The sequence below is a fragment of the Grammomys surdaster genome, unplaced genomic scaffold (genome assembly GCF_004785775.1).
Source record: "Grammomys surdaster isolate TR1022 unplaced genomic scaffold, NIH_TR_1.0 97, whole genome shotgun sequence".
NCBI lineage: Eukaryota > Metazoa > Chordata > Mammalia > Rodentia > Muridae > Grammomys > Grammomys surdaster.
The window spans coordinates 9,220,912-9,230,597 of record NW_021604576.1 but is presented as its reverse complement, the minus strand read 5'-3'; the positions used below and the strand labels follow the sequence as shown (position 1 = coordinate 9,230,597).

General features: G+C 38.9%; 1 pseudogene; it reads left to right on the top strand.

Annotated features, from left to right (window-relative positions):
• Positions 1-3,559: 3,559 nt before the first annotated feature.
• LOC114631654 lies at positions 3,560-8,286 on the top strand (annotated as a pseudogene).
• Positions 8,287-9,686: the final 1,400 nt, after the last annotated feature.

The following is a 9,686-nucleotide window of genomic DNA, read 5'->3' as shown; positions in this document are numbered from 1 at the left end:
GAAATGACACCAAGGTTTCTGACCTTAGCAGAATATTATCAGAAAACTTGCTTGAGGAATACAAATCTATGCAACCTATTCTTGGTGCCTGCGTGCAGACAGCAATCACAGTGAGCAAGTATGCTCACTGTGTGTCTAGCTTCTCTCCTTGGCATCTTTTCTGACTTGACATTTCTTCTAATGTCTACTGTTCTTTGGAAACATTTCTATCACATTTTTGTTATTTTTTAATATATTTTCCAAGGCTGTTGATGATAAAAGTCATAGATGCAAATATATGGTTTGTAGAGAAATAGTTAAAGAAATGTGGATCTCTCTACATGGTTAGTGAACATGAGTTTGAAAAATCAAATAAAACACTATGCCATTTTCTTATAGCACAAAGTTCCCAGTCAGCACATAACCTATGCCATTCTGAATAAGTCAATAAATAAAAAGGAAGTGGCATTTTTAACCACATATGCTAACTAGGTCATCTAATAATGATGACATAGTTCTGGTCATGTGAGGTTATCATCTACTCACTGTGATTGAGGTTATGGTTGGTGACATTGGCGTAACTTAGAAGAAAGATGCAATAGAGGAAATATTTCATAGTAAACAGACCAAGAATGATTCCCCTTGGAACAGTAAAGGTACAAATTGCTTTAGTTTTCATTTCTATGGTGTTAAATTTGTATTTCACATGAGAGCCTGTAATTGATGACTGCTTACTTGTCTGGGTGAAATGGGATTTAAAAAAAAATAGATTATGATTGTCAAGGTTGTTTGTGTTAGTAGCTGAAATGCTAAGTAGTACCCTGAAGTCTTTGTAAACAGCACACAAATATTATTTTTCTTTTGTGAAGAAAACTAGAAAGTATTGGGCAAGGAGTTATACAGTAAGACATGCCACATCATCCAGCTAACATGGTTTACAGTTTTTTCTTGAATAATCAGTCTACCAAGAAACAACAAAACAGACACTAATATATCCACCCAGGAGCAAGCCAAGGTTTTCTCAAGAGCTTTACAGGATTGGAGGCTTTTGCTTCAGAATATAAAATACCTGTAGTTGTTCTATATTTTGATATTCTCTTTTAAGAAAATTTTCTAAATTGACTAACAAAAACACCTCAACATTGCTATACTTAGTAAATAATTTAAAATCCAAAATAATTACTTCCATATCTTAAATTCTCTACTTTCCCAAATTCCCTCTTGCCCCTCATTAACTTAGGTAGTCCTGTTTCTAAATTTCTCTTGATGTGTTGTAGATAACTACTATGTCCTACTTCTGAAATAATTCATCATCATTCTATTATTTAATTATTAATTTATATAAGAAAAGAAGAAATCATAATATATTTAATAAAAATAAGAAGCTGTTGTTTTAGCAACTAACAATTTGAGTCCTTAGACCTTAAGAGGGTTTGTGTGTGTGTGTGTGTGCGTGTGTGTGTGTGTGTGTATACGTGTGTGTGTGTGAAAGTATACACATGACCTAAATAAATATCAAATCTTCACTTATTCAAAAGCTAAGTTTGTGTGTTTCTTAAAAATTACTTATGAAAATAATCAGAAACTCTATAGTGACTTTTTATACTATCCATGTGGCAGAGCATCTCATATTATAGATGCTTAAAAATGGAAATACATGAAGAAACCAGATAGAGAATAAGAAAAGAAAGAAGGAAATAAAAGAAGAAACTATTGTTACTTTGTTTTCATCTCTCCAATCAATACTACACACACACTTCTATATTATACAGTGGAACTGAATGTTGCAATCAGACTGAACTGCTGTGGATATATCTGGTATCTTTCCTCAGTGTCAGCTGAAACTATCTCTAGTCACAGTATGAGATTGTTTCCTTTTGTCGCCTACCACTGTCCTTTCCCAAAGCTTCCTTATTCATTGTACTTTTTCTTTCAGATATGAATTCTGTACAAGCCAGAGTTTGAAAAATGTTTATGATCTTAAATGCCATAAATTCCTCAATTTGCAAAAGACAAGCTGCAATATCTGAACTCCTCTAAAAAACACAGGAATAAGGCTCTAATAGTGGAAGATACCACACTGGAAATGACATTTTGAAGAAGGGCATGACATTTCCTCCAGCCTGCTCAAATTACATGTCCATGTCTGTGTGCCATACCTATGCCATCTGTAAAAAGTTTTTCTAGTGTAGTGGTAATCCAAAATACTCCATCCATCTGTCAACATGGGTTAGACCATGTGTCTTGATCAGAAAGTATGGCCACAGCATCTATGTTAGTCTTGCTTCCAGGCACTGCCAACTCAAATGCCATTGGTTTCAGAATGATTGTCCTAATCTTCCTGGACAGGAAGATTAGGACAATCACCACAAGTAAAATATCCATCTCATATGTATTTGTAATCTGATGTTCATTTCCTCCTGCTACTTTACTTACAGCTAAACAATCATTGGCTTGTATGTTAAACCAGTCAGTCTGGTATCTAGCATTGAAGTCTCTAGGGAAAACTATGTTCAGTATCATTGCTTTTTCTTCCCTTTTTCGACTCACTTCAGATCTAGACCTTAATAAAATCTGAATGACAAATGATCAGAAAATTTTAAGTATAGGGGAAAAGATGACAAGTCCTCCATTTTGCAGAACACCAATTACCAATCAAGACAAAAATTATGAATTCTCAAGGACTTTGTTCATTGAGTGACAATTAATGTGGTTGCTACCACTAGGACTTTCAAAATTAAGAATGATGATCATCATTTCAGTGATTAAATTGGCATGAAATATATGCTTTTAGCATCATATATATATATATATATATATATATATATATATATATATATATATATCCATAAACTGAACTGGAATCTCCTGGGAATGAATTTGGGAAAATGTATAAAAATTATGAGATCTGTCTTTTCTATCGCAGATCCCTAGATGTTCTGCATATGCATTCATGTACAGCTTGGGTGTGAGTGGACACATCAATACTTTCTGTCTTAATTTTTGGTACATTTTAAAATTTTTACTTAAATAAATATGTTTAATTTTGCCAATATTCAGCATTATTTTTCATTAGTTAAAACATATCTTTTTTGATTAAGAACCATAAACCAAATACTATTTTCAGGCAAAGCAAAAACTAAATGAATAAATAAAAAGTGTATGATCCTATTGGACTCATATAATTACAACCTAATACAAGAAAGCATATTCTAAACATATAAGTCAAAACTAAATCAGATTATGCCAGAAAGTGGGAAAAAAAAGAAGGAAAAACTAGAAACCTAATCTTGGACTGCCTCTGAAACAAACCCCCTCTTTTAAAGCCCTGATCAACCCTCTGGGTAGATGTCTTAGTCCATGTTCTATTGTTGTAAAATAGACACCATGACCACAGCAACTGTTTAAAACAAAAAAACCATTTCATTGGAGACGGCATACATATATATATATATATATATGTGTGTGTGTGTGTGTGTGTGTGTGTGTGTGTGTGTGTGTGGTGTGTGTGTGTGTGTGTGTGTGTGTGTGTGTATTCCCTAATCATCATGGCAGGAAGCATGGCAGTATGCAGTTAAACATGGTGCAGGAAAGGTAACTGAGAGTTCTACAGCTAGATCAGTAGGCAGCGGGAAGAGAGAATGACACTATGCCTGGCTTGAGCATTTAAAACCACAAATCCCATCCCCAGTGACACACTTCCTCCAACAAGTCACACCTACTTCCACCCCCTAATCCTTGCCAAGCAGCCCCACTCCCTGATGAACAAGCATTCAAATATTTGAGCCTATGGGTGCCATTCTTATCTAAACCACTACAGTATGACAAGGGATAGAAGGAAACCAGAGAAACTAAGGACACTCTAGCCCCTGAAGCCATCGGAACTTCACGGCAAAGAGCACTTTACTTTTGACCAGTTTCCTCTCCCTTCCCAGAGCAGTCAAGCTCCCAGAGACAAAGTTAATGAGGCAATACTGTTCTCACAACTCACTGGCAACAAGCCAATTACCCAGCTTAGGAGCAAAGAGCAATGCTTCCTTATCATCCATTAGACCCTGACCTCTCTGAGACAGTGATAGAAATGACAGACCATCTCCCTGAGGTGGGAAATTCCACAAGCTTTCTGGTCATAATGATTAGGGATGTGTGCTGTCATAATATCTGGATTCCTGATGTTGATTATCTGACAGTTGGTGTCCTCAGGGAGTCAATTGAGTTTACTACCAACCAACAGTGAGGGCACTGACCACTTAGGAGAAAACCTAATCTAGCCACCTTAGTCTCAGTATACACCATTGGCAATTAAAACAAAAGCCTAATCAAACACAGAATCAAAAAAAAAACTATTGTCTTGCATAACTAAAGACATATAATCTTTGCCACCAAGAGATCCTTTCTGAAAGTCTCCTGGCATTGTTATCCCTGTGCTGGCTGGAAAGCTTTCTGGGACAAATTTCTGACCTATAGGAGCTTAGAAAAGACATTATGAAGAAAGACATATTTATAAAATGTATTCACAGAAGCCACTGCCATCTGTAAACCCCCAGACCTATGGCCCTTTAACCATCTTCAATTATGAGCCAGCATTGCTGGGTAGCCCTTTATTTTCTTTTCCATCTACCCTCCATCACCCACATTGTCCTTCACTTCCTCTCCCACTTATGGCATCACTACAAGCCTACATCCACATCAGTGACTTTGAGATGCTTTGTTCAAATGTCACCTTTGACTGGTGAGACACTACTTTCCTTGCTGACTCCTGCTATCTTTGTACCCACAGACCTAGCTAGCTCTAGACCTGTAGTGTAGGAGCTAAGCCTAAAACACCTCATCCACCAGCTGCACTTATCCCAGATCAGAACACATAGCTCCTGCACTGATTCAAACTAACATCAGACACAAATCAAAGAAAAACTCCACATGTCTAGGTCAAATCTCAAGAACTAAACAACAGGAATGTCCAAGACAGAAAGAATTCAAGAAACGAGACATCAACAAACCAAATAACCCAATTAAAAATGGAGTACAGATCTAAACTGTATTCTTTTCCCCCTTTTTTATTAATCATTTTATTTGTCTGCATTTCAAATGTTATCCCCCTTCCCAGTCTCCCTCCCATAAACGTCCTCTTCCCCTCCCCTTTGCCTCTAAAGGTCTGCTCCCACACCCATCCACCCACCCACTTCCCCCTCACGACTCTAGAATCCCCCTTCTCTGGAGCATCAAGCCTCCACAGAACCAAGCTTCTCTGCTCCAACTGATGCCAGATGAGGCAGTCCTCAGCTGCATATGTAGCTGGAGCCGTGGACCAACCCGTATATACTCTTTGGCTGGTGGCTTAGTCCCTGGGAGCTCTGAAGTGTCTGATTAATTGCTTCTGTTGTTCTTCCCATGGGGTTAGAATCCCATTCAGCTCCTTCAGCCCTTTCCCTAACTTTTCCATTGGGGTCCCCAGACTCAGGCCAGTGGTTGACTGTGAGTATTTGTATCTGTCTTAGTCAGTTACTAGCAGAGCCTCTCAGAGGACAGCCATACCAGGTTTCTATCTGCAAGCATATCTTGGTATCAGCAATAGTGTCAGAGTTTGGTGTCTACAGACAGAATGAATCACACTGTGAGGTGGTCTCTGCATGACCTTTCCTTCAGTCTCTGCTCCATTTTTGTCCCTATATTGCCTTTGGACAGGAACAATTCTGAGGTAAAAATTTTTAGATGTGTGGTGGCCCTACCCATCCATGGCTCCGAATGGGGGCCATGTCTTTGTACGAGAGGTGGTCTCTTCAGGGTCTATCTCCCTGATGTTGGGTATTTCAGCTAATGTTATCCTCATTGGGTCCTGGGAGCATCCCACATCCTTGACATTTGGGACTTTCTAGTGGTTCTCCAAGTTCCCCACTCCCCACTGCTACTATTTCTATTTATTCTCCTGACCCTCTGAACTTCTCTCTTGTCTCTTCCCATACCTGGTTAAGCCAAATTCTTAACAGAGGAATCTCTAATGGCTGAGAAGCATTTACAAAAATGTTTAACATCCTTAGTCATCAAGGAAATGCAAATCAAAACAATTCTGAGATTTCACCCTATATCCATCAGAATAGCTAAGATCAAAAACTCAAGCAACAGTTCATGCTGGAGAGAATGTGAAGTGCAATGAATGCTCTTCCATTGCTGGTGGGGGTACAAACTTGTACATCCACTTTGGAAATTTATCTTGAGGTTTCTCAGAACATTGGGAATAGTTTTATCCCCAATACTTAGCTATATGAATCTTATTCATACATCCAAAGGAATCTCCACCATACCACAAGGACACTTGCTCAATTATATTCATAGCAGCTATATTTGTAATAACCAGAATCTTGGAAACAATCTCTCAGCTGAAGAATGGATAAAGATAATGTGGAATATTTACACAATGGAGTATTACTCAGCTATTAAGAACAAGAATGTCAGCTGGATGGTGGTGGCGCATGCCTTTAATCCCAGCACTTGGGAGGCAGAGACAGGCAGATTTCTGAATTCGAGGCCAGCCTGGTCTACAGAGTGAGTTCCAGGACAGCCAGGGCTACACAGAAAAACCCTGTCTCGAAAAAACCAAAAAAAAAAAAAAAAGAACAAGAATTTCATGAAATTTGTAGACAGATGGATAAAACTATAAAAGATCATCATGAATGAAGTAACCTATAACTAAAAATGCAAGGAATGTATGAACTCACTTATAAGTGGATGTTTATCATAAAGTACAGGATAACCAGGCTACAAGGTATAGACCCAAAGAAGCTAAGTAGCAGGAGAGACCAAGAAAGGACACTTGAATCTCACTGAGAAGGAGAAAAACTGGACTTCAGGGGTGGACCAATGGAGGGAGGGAACTGGGTAAGAGAGGATTTGGGGATAGGAGCAAGAAGGATGATGTGAGGGGAAGCGGAAGGTAGAGAGTACTAGAAGAGAACGGCTGGAATGAGGTGCACATCTTTAGGATGAGCTAGAAACCTAGATAATGAAAACTTCCAGAAATCTGTGAAGGTAACCATAGCTAAGACTCCTAGAAAAGGGAGATAAGGAGCATGAAATTGGCCATCTCCAGTAACCAAGCAAGACGTTCCATGAAGGAATTGGGGCACCAACCATCAGAATAACAGCTAATTTTTCAATGAAATTTTTTAATATCAGCAGAACCTACAACAAAACACTACGAGTTCTAAAATAACAGAATCACCAACCCAGACTACTATACCCAGCAAAACTATCATATGTGATGAAGGAAAAAGAAAAACTTTCCAGGATACAAACAGCTCTTTAAACAATCAAACAAAAAAAATCTAAAGAATATTGTAAGCAAAACTTCCAATTAAAGAGAGGAATAAGCACAGCCAAAACTCTAGAAAGAAAATAACAGATTGTTATAATGTATTGAAACACAAAACACAACTAAGATCACAAGGTGAAAAAACGAGACTACAATCTCCACACGTAATTTAAAAATTCTGAGTATTAATGACCTCAAATTTCCAAAAGTCATAGACTAGCTGAAAAAATTAAAAAACAACATATATATAATAGTATTTATATAATATGTATTATATAAATATAAATATAAAACATATATATATTTTTTTTTTAACAAGAAACTCATCTTAAGTTTAAATCACCACCTTAAAGTAAAAGGATTGGGTAGAATGTATCTCAGGTAAATAGGATCAGGAAATAAGCAGTCTGTGTCATCCCAATAAACTTCAAATTGAAACTAATCAAAAGAAACAATAAAAAAAAACAAACTAATAAAGGGATTTAACAATTTATTAAAAAGTTAAAGTCTGCTGCAGGAGTAAAGTTTCTTGAAATTTCTGACTGTTGGAAGAGCTGGAAGAAGGCTAGAAAGGATTAGGCGAAGGCACTGTAAGCTGGAGTCTGGAGGGCGATGAAGACATGACACAAGATAGACAGGTATCCTATCTATCTTGGACCTCCACGAACAATTTATGAAAACAGAATATACAGCCTCAAAATTGAATGTGGACCTAAGCACGTAGACGCACCCCCATTTGTAAGATTTGAAACCAGAGTCAATATGAGTGGAGTGTGCAGTTCAAACGGATGGTAGATCCAAGAACCACGGTTGTGCTGGCAAAATGGCAGAATTCCCACAGAATCAAAGTCATCCTGCAGGTACTTCAGCACTTGAAGTACTGAATACTCTCTGCCATAGCTATACGGTGGCCCTTAAAATAGATGGGAAGACTTCAGATGTCAAAAGAGAACATGAATCTGCCACGGCCGCCAGAAGGACAGTGTTACAGCAATTAGTCCCCAGGCCCCGGCATCCCCTCCCCATTCAGCCCAAATCTTCATTTTCCACAATAGTGAATTTTCTAGATGCATCTGTAGCCCTCAAAGTACTGGAGAGGAAGTCCCACACAGACTTCATCCTGAAACACTGTTCTGCTACTAACTTCTTGTCCATTTGAAATATTAAAGTTGTGTTGTGTAATATTATTTGTCAAATGTATCCGCTGTTTGCCTGGTTGAACTCGGATCAAGAAGGTGTGTTAAAATCAGTTTCCATTGGGAGTGGCAAGCACAGCTAATGCAACTGTCACACAGTCTCCAACTGGTGGTCTGTCCTGTGTCTGCCTTTGCCTGTCCTCCCTCTGCCATAGCTATACGGTGGCCCTTAAAATAGATGGGAAGACTTCAGATTAGCAATCATGGGACTGACTACTGCTGGGCTTGGGAGTGTTTCAGCTGCATCCCTGCTTTCTTGTCTTAAATGATGTCACTCTAATCCGTGGTCCCCACTCCTCCTCCTTGGCCAAAGCTTAGATTGTAACCGTCCCCTCCTTCTGAAATTGCCCACAGGTGAGGAATTCAGGGCTTCCCATCTCCCCACTTTATCAAGGGGTGCTACTTTTCCTTCCTCAACTAACTTGTTGCCCATCACCACCCAACATTTGCTGTGGCCATAAGCCATAGGCTGAGGTTGAAAGAACTTTGCCTCTCTCACTTAGCTCAGAACCACACCTGTTCACTTGCCGCCAGCCTGGAAGAGAGTGCCAGGTCTTTGGCCCTCCTGCCACCGTCAGTCTGAGAGCTTTGAGCTCAGAGGTAAACAGAGCAGTCACTGGGAGACTCAGACAGGCCAACATTCAGGGTCCTTGGTTGATATGCCTAGAGAAAGGCCATAAGGCTAGCCCTAAGTGCACATGGTTCTGAATTGGTTCCTTTTCCTATAATTGCTTTGCTTTTATTCACTGTAGAAGTTTGAAAAGGATTCTCGAGTAATCCTGGCCACTCATTGGGTCCGATATCCAGCTTGACAGCTGGAGCATGAGGTCTGACCCTGCAGACTAACGTGTCAGTGTTGCTCTTAAGACTCTTGGTGGGGACCGGGAGGGGTTCTGTGTCACCATATATGCAGATCAGTGGGCCTAGCCTGCTGGCTTGTTGACATGTTCTCCACTCTGTTCAGGACCACTAAATGTTGAAATGTGGATGCATATCGAAATAAACGCAATTTATTATGTTCGAAAAAATACTAAACATATATGCACCAAACTCTAGTACACCCACATTAATAAAAGAAAAACAAAACATAAAACACCATAATGGAATGAAAATCATAGATTAACACAAACCCCATTAATAGTAGATGATGTTAACACCCCACACTCTTCAATGGGTAAGCCATCTGGACCAATAACAAACAA